Source organism: Dendrobates tinctorius, unplaced genomic scaffold, assembly GCF_039654945.1.
Source record: "Dendrobates tinctorius isolate UK_male_01 unplaced genomic scaffold, ASM3965494v1 ptg000125l, whole genome shotgun sequence".
In the NCBI taxonomy this organism is placed as follows: Eukaryota; Metazoa; Chordata; class Amphibia; order Anura; family Dendrobatidae; genus Dendrobates; species Dendrobates tinctorius.
In genome coordinates this window covers 2,519,535-2,534,308 of record NW_027361793.1, presented here as the reverse complement: position 1 = coordinate 2,534,308, position 14,774 = coordinate 2,519,535, and the positions used below count along the sequence as shown (strand labels likewise).

Below are 14,774 nucleotides of genomic sequence, written 5' to 3'. Positions count from 1 at the left end.
ACGCTGTGCACATGTTCCAGAAAATTCCGCACTGAATCGCGGCGTTTTATTTTCCGCAGCATTTCAATTCTTTTTGCGGTATCGCAGCGGCGGTTTCCATTCTGGCACATAAAAATCTCTCTCTCTCTCTCTCTCTCTCTCTCTCTCAAGAAAACACATTTTTTTTTCAAGTTTAGCAGATTGTCTTTGAGTCTTTGGAGTACCATCCAATAGAGATGTGTAGATCAATCCTCAAAAGATTGAGTTTAAGTCAAATTTCCTGAAATTGGCAGTTATATGTGAATTTGAACATTTTGAGAATGGGTTCATCGATCCCACAAAAAAAAATCTTTCTGCACCATTTCCCAGACTGCTGAAGCATCAGAGAGCAGGCTAACATGATTTTCTGTTGCTGCGCAAGTCCCCCATGAAGCCCTGCAGCTATTCCATCATGTCTTGCACAGTAGTGATCAGTATCGGGGCCATCACAGATCAGGGGTCCCTTGTGTAGCACAGTTTGTACCTCAGAGACGTTTTTCAACTCCAGAGTCACTCGGTAAGTCTTCCTCTTCTGTGGAGTGTAATCTCTTATGATCAGCAAGGTTCTCTTTCTCTCTTCCCTTTTAACTTATAAGCTGTTATGGTCAATGGGGGTTCACGCTCTCTCTTTTGTCTGTAAAGTGTAACTCTATGGTCAGGGAAGTCTCTTTCACTCCTTCCTGTCCCTTGTGTGTATTTTCTAAGCAATTACAATCTTTACAGTATTGAGATTTGCTCTAATTTATTTGCAGCAAAATTAATTTTTGGGAAATTTCAGCAAAGTTGGTGAATTTGAATTTGAATTTGTTCATCTCCATCATGCATACATGTCGGATAAGAGACTCTTAATTCTGCAATAGGTAAGACCTGATTGTGTGTCTTTACTTGTACTAATACTTTTATATGTTTTATACAGCATTTTTTAATTGAAAAGAAATCCTCATTTTTAAATTTTTTTTTACTATTAATTATTAGTATCATCATCCATTTTGTATATACATCAATTTCTTCATCCATGCTGAATAAGACTGTGGGTGGCAAAATAAAAAGAAAAAAATATATTTAAGTTAAACGATTGAGCCATACATTTTTGGGGATTTACATAGTAGTAGTTGACATTAAGTACATGAAGTACAAAGTGAAACGAATGAGTCAGCTGTCTTCAGCAGATGAAACAGAAGGATATGCAAAATCCTGCAGTCACGAGAAGCAAACAAAAGTCTGCGGCTTTCAATATCTATCTCCATTCCACCTAGAAGATAAAAAATACCACTTTTTAACCAGAAATAAAAAAAATAAAACTGAAATTGTGCAATTACAAGCATACCAAGGTAACTTTGATTCTTTGGTCTGAGTTCTTGTAAGGCAATAATAAAACATACAGCATTATCAACATTTATAACCAATGTTTTTGAATCTAAGTAAGCAAATAAAAAACATTTGTTTTACTGCTGAGTAGACACATTCTGAAGAGAGAAGCCCCAGGGTCCTAAACTGCAAACTGTGCATACAGTATTCCATTACTGAGATGCAGTATTATTCTGACATTCTATTGCCATATTATTCCATCAGTGTGTGCTAACATTATTTGTGCTCTGTGTTATTTAGGGGTTTCTATTATGTCTCATGTCTGATTTTTTGAATGCAGCTTGTCTTAGTGGAAGCCTGGAAGTTTACAGACTTAGTTTGATGCAAGCTGCATACACTTGTCTTTGATAAGCTTTCCTAGAATTGTAACATTTAAATCCAGCACTGCAAGCTAGAAGCATGAACCTCTCATGTTTAGAAAGATATATTGTGAAATCATTTACTACAATTTAAAAACAATATTAACCAACTAAGAACTTTTTAAAATGGGCATAGTAGTGACCCTCTTAGTCAAGTGAAATAGAATTGCTTATACTGTAACTATCTAAGAAACCAATCGCTTAACCCCTTCCTGACATCCGACGTACTATCCCGTCCATGGGACCCGGGCCCCTATGCCCATGGACGGGATAGTACGTCTACCGCGATCAGCGGCGCCCACGTGGTGAGCGCCGCTGATCGCGGCCGGGTGTCAGCTGATTATCACAGCTGACACCCGGCACTATGTGTCAGGGGCGGTCACGGACCGCCCCTGACACGTTAACCCCTTGCACACCGCGATGAAACATGATCGCGGTGTACCGGGAGTTAAAGGGAAGCATCGGCAGGGAGGGGGCTCCCTCCGTGCTTCCCTGAGCCCCCCACGGCAGCGCAATGTGCAGCGCTGCTGCGGGGGACTCCTTTCCTCCAGGCCCCCGAATCCAAGATGGCGACGGGGGCCTTCGGGGGCCTGGAGGAAGCTGGCTTCCTCAGTGCCTGCAAAACGCAGGCAAGAGGAAGTCTTCTTCAATGCCTGTGACAGATTGCTGATCTGTCACAGTGATCTGTGATGTGACAGATCAGCGATCTGTCACAGGACAGTGATGTCCCACCTGGGGCTATGTAATAAAGTAAAAAAAAAAATAAAAAAAAGTGTAAAAATAATTTAAAAAAAATCGCCAAATAAATTAGTAAAAAAAAAAAAAAATATTCCCCAATAAATTCATTTTTTGAAAATAAAAAAAACCCAAAACAATAAAAGTACACATATTAGGTATAGCCACATCCGTAATGACCCGCCCTATAAAACTGTCCCATTAGTTAACCCCTTTAGCGAACCCCTTAAAAAATAAAAATAAAAAACGAAGCAAAAAATTATTTATTATCAAACCGCCAAACAAAAAGTGTAATAACGCGCGATCAAAAAGACGCATATAAATATCCATGGTACCACTGAAAACGTCATCTTGTCCCGCAAAAAACAAGCCACCACACAGCATCATCAGCGAAAAAATAAAAAAGTTATAGCTCGCAGAATAAAGCGATGCAAAAATAATTATTTTTTATATAAAATAGTTTTCATTGCATAAAACCGACAAAACATAAAAAAACGACCTAAATGAGGTATCGCTGTAACCGTACTGACCCGAAGAATAAAACCGCTTTATCAATTTTACCGCACGCGGAACGGTGTAAACGCACTCCCCCAAAATAAATTCATGAAACGCTGGTTTTTGCTCATTCTGCGTCCCAAAAATCGGAATAAAAAGCGATCAAAAAATGTCACGTGCCCGAAAATGGTACCAATAAAAACGTCAACTCGTTCCGCAAAAAATAAGACCTCACATGACTCGGTGGGTCAAAATACGGAAAAATTATAGCTCTCAATATGTGGTGATTCAAAAACTATTTTTACAATAAAAAGCGTCTTTTAGCGTGCGACAGCTGCCAAAAATAAAAAACCCCATAAATAGTAAATCAAACCCCCCGCTATCACCCCCTTAGTTAGGGAAAAATAATAAAATTAAAAAAATGTATTTATTTCCATTTTTCCATTAGGGTTAGGGTTAGGGCTAGGGTTAGGGCTAGGGTTAGGGCTAGGGTTAGGGCTAGGGTTAGGGTTAGGGTTAGGGTTAGGGCTAGGGTTAGGGTTAGGGCTAGGGTTAGGGCTAGGGTTAGGGCTGAGATTAGGGTTAGGGGTGTGTTGGGGTTCGGGTTGGAGTTAGAATTGGGGGTTTCCACTGTTTGGGCACATCAGGGGCTCTCCAAATGCAACATTGCGTCTGATCTCAATTCCAGCCAATTCTGAGTTGAAAAAGTCATATGGTGCTCCTTCCCTTCCAAGCTCTGCCATGCGCCCAAACAGTGTTTTACCCCCACATGTAGGGTATCAGCCTACTCAGGACAAATTGCAAAACAATTTTTGGGGTCCAATTTCTCCTGTTACCCTTAGGAAAATAAAAAATTGGGGGCAAAAATATCATTTTTGTGGAAAAAAATGATTTTTTAATTTTCATGTCCGAGCGTTATAAACTTCTGTGAAGCACTTGGGGGTTCAAAGTGCTCACCACACATCTAGATAAGTTCCGTGGGGGGTCTAGTGTCCAAAATGGGGTCACTTGTTGGGAGTTTCAATAGTTTAGGTACATCAGGGGCTCTCCAAACGCACATGACACCCGCAGACCATTCCATCAAAGTCTGCATTCCAAAATGGCACTGCTTCCCTTCCGAGCCCCGACGTGTGTCCATACAGTAGTTTTCTCCCACATATGGAGTGTCAGCGTACTCATGACAAATTGGACAACAACTTTTGCGGTCCAATTTCTCCTGTTACCCTTGGGAAAATGAAAAAATTGGGGACTAATTGATCATGTTTGTGGAAAAAATACGATTTTTTTATTTTCATGCCCGGGCATTATAAACTTCTGTGAAGCCCTTGGGGGTTCAAAGTGCTCACCTCACATCTAGATAAGTTCCTTAGGGGGTCTAGTTTTCAAAATGGGGTCATTTGTGGGGGGTTTCCACTGTTTAGGTACATTAGGGGCTCTCCAAAGGCAACATGACACCCGCAGACCATTCCATCAATGTCTGCATTCCAAAACATCACTACTTCCCTTCCGAGCCCTGACGTGTGTCCATACAGTAGTTTTCTCCCACATATGGGGTGTCAGCTTACTCAGGACAAATTGGACAACAACTTTTGGGGTTCAATTTCTCCTGTTACCCTTGGGAAAATAAAAAAATTGGGGAATAATTGATCATGTTTGTGGAAAAAATACGATTTTTTTATTTTCATGCCCTGGCATTATAAACTTCTGTGAAGCCCTTGGGGGTTCAAAGTGCTCACCTCACATCTAGATAAGTTCCTTAGGGGGTCTAGTTTTCAAAATGGGGTCATTTGTGGGGGGTTTCCACTGTTTAGGTACATTAGGGGCTCTCCAAAGGCAACATGACACCCGCAGACCATTCCATCAATGTCTGCATTCCAAAACGTCACTACTTCCCTTCCGAGCCCTGACGTGTGTCCATACAGTAGTTTTCTCCCACATATGGGGTGTCAGCTTACTCAGGACAAATTGGACAACAACTTTTGGGGTTCAATTTCTCCTGTTACCCTTGGGAAAATAAAAAAATTGGGGAATAATTGATCATGTTTGTGGAAAAAATACGATTTTTTTATTTTCATGCCCTGGCATTATAAACTTCTGTGAAGCCCTTGGGGGTTCAAAGTGCTCACCTCACATCTAGATAAGTTCCTTAGGGGGTCTAGTTTTCAAAATGAGGTCATTTGTGGGGAGTTTCCACTGTTTAGGTACATTAGGGGCTCTCCAAAGGCAACATGACACCCGCAGACCATTCCATCAATGTCTGCATTCCAAAACGTCACTACTTCCCTTCCGATCCCCGACGTGTTCCCATACAGTAGTTTTCTCCCACATATGGGGTATCAGCATACTCAGGACAAATTGGACAACAACTTTTGGGGTCCAAAAAGTTCCACTGTTTAGGTACATCAGGGGTTTTCCAATAGCGACATGGTGTCCGATCTCAATTCCAGCCAAAAACGTCAAATGGCGCTGCTTCCCTTCCAAGCTCTGCCATGCACCCAAATAGTGGTTTACCCCCACATGTGGGGTATCAGCGTACTCAGGACAAATTGCACAATAACTTTTAGGGTGCTGTTACCCTTGGAAAAATAAGAATTGAGTGTGAAAAGATCATTTTTGTGGAAAAAATATGATTTTTTAATTGTACGGCTTTATGTTATAAACTTCTGTGAAGCCCTTGGGGGTTCAAAGTTCTCACCACACATCTAGATAAGTTCCTTAGGGGGTCTAGTTTCCAAAATGGTGTCATTTGTGGGGGGTTTCCACTGTTTAGGTACATCAGGGGTTTTCCAATCGCGACATGGTGTCCGATCTCAATTCCAGCCAAAAACGTCAAATGGCGCTGCTTCCCTTCCGAGCTCTGCCTTTTGCCCAAATAGTGGTTTACCCCCACATGTGGGGTATCAGCATACTCAGGACAAATTGCACAATAACTTTTAGGGTCCTGTTACCCTTGGGAAAATAAAAATTGGGGTGAAAAGATCATTTTTGTGGAAAAAATATGATTTTTTAATTGTTCCGCTGTACGTTATAAACGTCTGTAAAGCCCTTGTGGGTTCAAAGTTCTCACCACATATCTAGATAAGTTCCTTGGGGGGTCTAGTTTCCAAAATGGGGTCACTTGTATGGGGTTTCCACTGTTTAGGTACATCAGGGACTCTCCAAACGTGACATGGCGTCCAATCTGAATTCCAGCCAATTTTGCATTGAAAAAGTCAAACGGCGCTCCTTCCATTCTGAGCTCTGCCATGCGCCGAAACAGTCGTTCCCCCCACAAATCAGGTATCAGCGTACTCAGGACAAATTGCACAATAACTTTTGCAGTCCAATTTCTCCTGTTACCCTTGGTAAAATAAAAAAAATTGAACCTGAAGTATTTTTTTTGTGAAAAAAAGTTAGATGTTCATTTTTTTTTAAATATTCAAAAAAATTCCTGTGATGCACCTAAAGGGTTAATAAACTTCTTGAATGTGGTTTTGAGCACCTTAAGGGGTGCAGTTTTTAGAATGGTGTCACTTTTGGGTATTTTCTATCATATAGACCCCTCAAAGTGGCTTCAAATGTGATGTGGTCCTAAAAATAAATTGGTGTTGTAAAAATGAGAAATCGCTGTTCAACTTTTAACCCTTATAACTTCCTAACAAAAAAAAATTTTGGTTCCAAAATTGTGCTGATGTAAAGTAAACATGTGGGAAATGTTAGTTATCAAGTTTTTTGTGTGCCGTATCTCTGTGATTTAAGGGCATAAAAATTCAAAGTTGGAAAATTGCGAAATTTTCAAAATTTTTGCCAAATTTCCGTTTTTTTCACAAATAAACGCAAGTTATTTGAATGAAATTTTACCACTAACATGAAGTACAATATGTCACGAGAAAACAAAGTCAGAATCACCGGGATCCATAGAAGCGTTCCAGAGTTATGACCTCATAAAGGTACAGTGGTCAGAATTGTAAAAATTGGCCCGGTCATGAACGTGCAAACCACCCTTGGGGGTGAAGGGGTTAAAATACAAGATAGCAACATTGTGGTTCTGTATCAGTCACATGATGGATACCATTATCACACAAAAAATCCTAATAAAGGGAACCAGTCATGTAAACAAATTCTTTTAGCCTGCAGGTATGGGGTTAATCTACAGGAGAGAGGAGCAGTAGGTGAGTATATTCAGTGTCGGACTGGGGTGCCAATGGCCTACCAGTAACATGACCTTGGGGGGCCACTTTTCACCTGCATACAAATATTTCACTACCCTCATTCAAATTTGCTTATATCTCTATTTAATAATAAACTGGGTAGTTTGGTTAATGAATGATGAGATGCTGCTTTTTCTGTACAGAGTGAATCAAATCAAGTGCATTATACCAAGTACTGCCCATAAAATGGGGTTGGTGGACCAGAGCTTCACAGGGGCCCATCGGGGGATTCCCCTGTTCCTCTATGGGCCAGTCCGAGCCTGATCATATTAATACACATTTAATAAAAAAAATAGATGGGAGTGCTTATTTAATTCAAAATTGTAGGTCTTTTAGTTTTGTATCAGTAGCTATCACATTTGGCAGGAAAAATAACGTTGTTCTCCCCAAATATTGGATGGAATCTCTAAACAAAACCTCAAATGTGCATGAGATCAAAGTCTAAATCAATGGCGTCTGCCTAACATTACTATTTTCAGAAACACAAACAATAAACATATAAAAACAACCACCATATCTATAAATAAACATATTTGCATAGTAAGCTGGCGCAGTTTGCCTCTTTTAAAAGCTTTCAATTAATTAACTTTTTTAAGCAGAGCGTTCCATAGTCTCACAGTTCTTACAATAAAATAAGGCTTCTTCTATGCAAAATATGAAACATTTTCCTGTATTGTAGATTACAGTCCTGTGTATAAATAGATACTGAAGAATAATTATTGGGTCACCGTAGAGCAGAATCCCATTTTTATAAAAGTTATAACACTGTTCTTTCTAATATTTCTAGATAATACAGTCCACTTTTTAAATTTAATACTAGTTCCAGCTTTAATTTCCTCTTCACCACATTGCAATTTTCGTTTTTTGTTATACTTCTTCCAAGAGCCATGACTTTTTATTTTATTTTGGGTCTTCTGCAGATCCCTGGCTGTGATGACAGCCCATCAGTGCCCCGCAATCATGTGACAAGGGTGCTGACTTGTAACACCCTTCCGGCCGGCGCATGTTAAATGCCGCTGTTAGTGATTGACAGCAGCATTTTACTGGCTACCAGACACAAATGGATTTAGAGACCACCCATGGCTGTTAGGCCTCTTTCACACATCCGTTTTGCGCCGTCAGGAGAGATCCGGCTTTCTTTTGTAAAACCGGATACGGCGAAATGCAATGCCGGATCCGGTTTTTCCCCATTGACTTGCATTAGCGCCGGATGGCATTTCGGTTTGTCCGTTTTTTGCCGGATCTGGCTATTTGTCTCATTCCGGCATCTGGAAAAAACGGCTACTGTAACATTTTTTGTCTCCGGCGAAAAAGCCGGAAGCGCCCGGATCCGACGCTTCCAGCTTTTTGCCACAATGAAAGTCTATGGGCTCCGGAATGCGCCGGATCCAGAAAAAGACTGATCCAGCCACCGGATCCGTTTTTTTAAGTCTGCGCATGCTCAGATCCAATTGGCCAGCCCCCATGAAACAGATATAACCTGCTAGACGGATCCGGCAGAAAAACGGATCCGTTTCTACAGTTCTCCAAAATTTACGCCGGATCCGTTTTTTCTAAAAATAGCCGGATCCTGCCTGACGGCAAAAAACTGATGTGTGAAAGTAGCCTAAAAGACAGGGACACGACCTTGCACATACCTATCGTACCAAGGTCGTAAAGGGGCTAAGACTAGAGATGAGCGAATATTTCAATGTTCGGTTAGTATTAAGTTTGACGAATTTGCAATATTTGCAGATAAATTCGATGAATATTCGCCGAACATAATTGAACGCCATTCATTTCAATAAGAGGCAAAAACAAACACATGCACAACACCTTATAATGGCCCCAAATGCTGCCAAAGCACATTAAATGAGAGAATGACACCAGGAAAGTGGCCTTAATTTACTCACAGTTAGAGTTGAGCGATACCAGCCGATACTTGAAAATATCGGATCGGAATGGATCGGCCGATCTTAAAAAAAAGTATCGGTATCGCCGATTCCGATACCGGGAACCAATGCAAGTCAATGGGGCCAAAATATCGGAATTAAAAAAAAACCTTTCTTTCCTTGTAGGTTAATTCTACATGAAGAAAAACAACTAAGAATAATGTAGAATGTATTGTGGGAGGTGGAGGAGACATTAAAGCCATAGAGGTTTAGCCCAATCAAATGGAATAGCAGGAATTAAACTTTTTTTTTTAAAGATGTTAGGAGTTACAAAGATATTGACTATGTTAGCCTCATTTATATTTTGCCAGACATGTATGTCTTCTTCTTCTACTTCCTTTTTTTACATTCTTCTTCTTCTTCTTCTACTTCCTTTTTTTACATTCTTCTTCTTCTTCTTCTACTTCCTTTTTTTACATTCTTCTTCTTATTCCTTTTTTTACATTCTTCTTCTTCTTCTTCTACTTCCTTTTTTTACATTCTTCTTCTTCTTCTTCTTCTTCTTCTTCTTCTTCTTCTTCTTCCTTTTCTTACATTCTTCATATTCTTCTTATTCAACAATTATTATTCTACATATTCAGCTTCTTCATCTTCTTCCTATTCTTCTTCATCATATTCTTGTTTGTGTCAGGCATTCCTGTAGTTGTTATCTAGAAAAGTTAGAAGTTTACACCTTCCGTTCTGCCTGTCACAAAAGATTTACAACAGGATTTGTCCGCGTTCAGTTTGGCCTGCAGAAGCAGGCCTTTTCCAGGGGCACCACGAGGAGGAACGGACTCACCCCCATACACTGCTTAGTCTTCTTCTGCTTATAAATAAGATAATATCATTTGCTCAGAGTATTAGTCTTATGCTTAATGTTCTTCTGCTTTGTTTTTTTTATGCTTCTTTGTCTTCTCTCTCTTGTTGTTCTGCATCTTGGTGGTTGTCTTCCTGTTCTTTGTCCTCTTGAACCAGCTGACGGTACTGGCACCCGGAGGGGCAGCAGAAGGAACAAGAGCCAATGGCACTACCGAGGACCAGCTGACGGTGCTGGAACCCGGTTACTAAGCAGGAGGTACCTGTGCTACAAAGCACTACCAAGGACCAGCAGACGTTGCCGGAACTCGGATACCGAGATGGAGGCACCTAGGCCAAACGCTCTGACGAGAACCAGCTGACGGTGCTGGAACCCGGAGGGGTAGCATAAGCTGCAAGAGCAAATGGAAATAGCGAGGACCAGCTGACAGTGCTGGCACCCGGAGGGGCAGCAGAAGGAATAAGAGCCAATGGCACAACCGAGGACCAGCTGACGGTGCTGGAACCCGGTTACTAAGCAGGAGGTACCTGTGCTACAAAGCACTACCAAGGACCAGCAGACGTTGCCGGAACTCGGATACCGAGATGGAGGCACCTAGGCCAAAGGCTCTGACGAGAACCAGCTGACGGTGCTGGAACCCGGAGGGGTAGCATAAGCTGCAAGAGCAAATGGAAATAGCGAGGACCAGCTGACAGTGCTGGCACCCGGAGGGGCAGCAGAAGGAATAAGAGCCAATGGCACAACCGAGGACCAGCTGACGGTGCTGGAACCCGGTTACTAAGCAGGAGGTACCTGTGCTACAAAGCACTACCAAGGACCAGCAGACGTTGCTGGAACTCGGATACCGAGATGGAGGCACCTAGGCCAAAGGCTCTGATGAGAACCAGCTGACGGTGCTGGAACCCGGAGGGGTATCAGAAGTTACCCCTGAAAAGCAAAGTTGGCATGCCGCAAGCTGGCCGCAGTTACCGAATCACACAGTCCTACAGGGGGTGCTTGTCCTACTGGCACTATGGAACAAACCTTTCTTACCAGAACCCGCAGTCCACATAGGAAGCACCTAAACTGCTGGCACCCTAGCCTCGGCTAACCCAACCGCAACACGACATGGCAACTTGGGGTGGCAAACTGACATTGACACTTCCCGGAAACAGCAGGCAGGGCTGGAACCAAGCTGGGCAGGAGGGAGTACCCGTGCCAAAGTCAGTTATGAGCAGCAACTGGCGATGTTGGAGCCCAGGACAAGCACTTAGCAGGCTGAGGCCTGATGTGCTGTCAATTGGGAGGCAGCAGGACAGATTGCCATCAAAACAGCAGGGGAACAGCTGACGTTACTGAACCCCACAAACACAGGAGCTAGTGTTTTACTCTGTGAAGACGGCACTTCCGAGCAACAACTGGCTGTGTTGAAGCCCAGGGACAAGCACGGAGCAGGCTTAGGCTGCATTGAAGAAATTTTAAGATCGGTTGTAGACTACTAATTTGAACCAAGCTCCACTTAGGCCTGTGGATTCACTGATTTTCGTATTTCCCCTGTCCTCCAACCCCGCCAGTTACAGCTCCGAAGTGGCGTCTGCACAATCCACACTTGTTCCTGTGTTACAGGTGTTCAGTCCGGTCAGTTAATCCCCTGATGTGTGTCCGGCAATGTCGCCTGCTCTGTCCACATTCCGATAATGGGAATGTGGACAGAGCAGGCGACATTGCCGGACACACATCAGGGGATTAACTGATCGGACTGAACACCTGTAACACAGGAACAAGTGTGGATTGTGCAGACGCCACTTCGGAGCTGTAACTGGCAGGGTTGGAGGACAGGGGAAATACGAGAGACAGTGGAGCCACAGGCCTAATTGGAGCACGGTTAAAAATCAGTAGTGGTACGACTGTGTAGGCAGCAGGAGACTTTGCCATCCACACAGCAGGGGATCAGCTGACATTACTGAACCCCACTGAGACACGGGAGCAAGTATCTCTTTCCGTGTGGACGGCACTTCCGAACTACAACTGGCTGTGTTGAAGCCCAGGAAATAGGAGGGTGTAGGCAGAGGCCTACTGTATTTTGAATGAGTTTACAGCAGGAGAGACTGCCATCCACAAAGCAGGGGATCAGCTGACGTTACTGAACCCCACTGAGACACGGGAGCAAGTATCTCTTTCCGTGTGGACGGCACTTCCGAACTACAACTGGCTGTGTTGAAGCCCAGGAAATAGGAGGGTGTAGGCAGAGGCCTACTGTATTTTGAATGAGTTTACAGCAGGAGAGACTGCCATCCACACAGCAGGGGATCAGCTGACGTTACTGAACCCCACTGAGACACGGGAGCAAGTATCTCTTTCCGTGTGGACGGCACTTCCGAACTACAACTGGCTGTGTTGAAGCCCAGGAAATAGGAGGGTGTAGGCAGAGGCCTACTGAATTTTGAATGAGGTGACAGCAGGAGAGACTGCCATCCACACAGCAGGGGATCAGCTGACGTTACTGAACCCCACTGAGACACGGGAGCAAGTGTCTCTTTCCGTGTGGACGGCACTTCCGAACTACAACTGGCTGTGTTGAAGCCCAGGAAATAGGAGGGTGTAGGCAGAGGCCTACTGAATTTTGAATGAGGTGACAGCAGGAGAGACTGCCATCCACACAGCAGGGGATCAGCTGACGTTACTGAACCCCACTGAGACACGGGAGCAAGTGTCTCTTTCCGTGTGGACGGCACTTCCGAACTACAACTGGCTGTGTTGAAGCCCAGGAAATAGGAGGGTGTAGGCAGAGGCCTACTGAATTTTGAATGAGGTGACAGCAGGAGAGACTGCCATCCACACAGCAGGGGATCAGCTGACGTTACTGAACCCCACTGAGACACGGGAGCAAGTGTCTCTTTCCGTGTGGACGGCACTTCCGAACTACAACTGGCTGTGTTGAAGCCCAGGAAATAGGAGGGTGTAGGCAGAGGCCTACTGTATTTTGAATGAGTTTACAGCAGGAGAGACTGCCATCCACACAGCAGGGGATCAGCTGACGTTACTGAACCCCACTGAGACACGGGAGCAAGTGTCTCTTTCCGTGTGGACGGCACTTCCGAACTACAACTGGCTGTGTTGAAGCCCAGGAAATAGGAGGGTGTAGGCAGAGGCCTACTGAATTTTGAATGAGGTGACAGCAGGAGAGACTGCCATCCACACAGCAGGGGATCAGCTGACGTTACTGAACCCCACTGAGACACGGGAGCAAGTATCTCTTTCCGTGTGGACGGCACTTCCGAACTACAACTGGCTGTGTTGAAGCCCAGGAAATAGGAGGGTGTAGGCAGAGGCCTACTGTATTTTGAATGAGTTTACAGCAGGAGAGACTGCCATCCACACAGCAGGGGATCAGCTGACGTTACTGAACCCCACTGAGACACGGGAGCAAGTGTCTCTTTCCGTGTGGACGGCACTTCCGAACTACAACTGGCTGTGTTGAAGCCCAGGAAATAGGAGGGTGTAGGCAGAGGCCTACTGAATTTTGAATGAGGTGACAGCAGGAGAGACTGCCATCCACACAGCAGGGGATCAGCTGACGTTACTGAACCCCACTGAGACACGGGAGCAAGTATCTCTTTCCGTGTGGACGGCACTTCCGAACTACAACTGGCTGTGTTGAAGCCCAGGAAATAGGAGGGTGTAGGCAGAGGCCTACTGTATTTTGAATGAGTTTACAGCAGGAGAGACTGCCATCCACACAGCAGGGGATCAGCTGACGTTACTGAACCCCACTGAGACACGGGAGCAAGTGTCTCTTTCCGTGTGGACGGCACTTCCGAACTACAACTGGCTGTGTTGAAGCCCAGGAAATAGGAGGGTGTAGGCAGAGGCCTACTGTATTTTGAATGAGTTTACAGCAGGAGAGACTGCCATCCACACAGCAGGGGATCAGCAGACGTTACTGAACCCCACTGAGACACGGGAGCAAGTGTCTCTTTCCGTGTGGACGGCACTTCCGAACTACAACTGGCTGTGTTGAAGCCCAGGAAATAGGAGGGTGTAGGCAGAGGCCTACTGAATTTTGAATGAGGTGACAGCAGGAGAGACTGCCATCCACACAGCAGGGGATCAGCTGACGTTGCTGAACCCCACTGAGACACGGGAGCAAGTATCTCTTTCCGTGTGGACGGCACTTCCGAACTACAACTGGCTGTGTTGAAGCCCAGGAAATAGGAGGGTGTAGGCAGAGGCCTACTGTATTTTGAATGAGTTTACAGCAGGAGAGACTGCCATCCACACAGCAGGGGATCAGCTGACGTTACTGAACCCCACTGAGACACGGGAGCAAGTGTCTCTTTCCGTGTGGACGGCACTTCCGAACTACAACTGGCTGTGTTGAAGCCCAGGAAATAGGAGGGTGTAGGCAGAGGCCTACTGTATTTTGAATGAGTTTACAGCAGGAGAGACTGCCATCCACACAGCAGGGGATCAGCTGACATTACTGAACCCCACTGAGACACGGGAGCAAGTATCTCTTTCCGTGTGGACGGCACTTCCGAACTACAACTGGCTGTGTTGAAGCCCAGGAAATAGGAGGGTGTAGGCAGAGGCCTACTGTATTTTGAATGAGTTTACAGCAGGAGAGACTGCCATCCACACAGCAGGGGATCAGCTGACGTTACTGAACCCCACTGAGACACGGGAGCAAGTATCTCTTTCCGTGTGGACGGCACTTCCGAACTACAACTGGCTGTGTTGAAGCCCAGGAAATAGGAGGGTGTAGGCAGAGGCCTACTGAATTTTGAATGAGGTGACAGCAGGAGAGACTGCCATCCACACAGCAGGGGATCAGCTGACGTTACTGAACCCCACTGAGACACGGGAGCAAGTATCTCTTTCCGTGTGGACGGCACTTCCG

The 14,774-nt window shown here is 44.5% G+C and overlaps 1 protein-coding gene across 1 annotated transcript in view; it reads right to left on the bottom strand.

The window, feature by feature from the left end:
• Nucleotides 1–1,061: 1,061 nt before the first annotated feature.
• ICOS (inducible T cell costimulator) overlaps nt 1,062–14,774 on the bottom strand; it is a 173,050-nt gene continuing 159,337 nt past the window's right edge. Inside the window, exon 5 of the mRNA XM_073541924.1 lies at nt 1,062–1,270. The gene's annotated coding sequence lies outside the window, so the exon portion shown is untranslated. The remainder of the gene's footprint in view (nt 1,271–14,774) is intronic.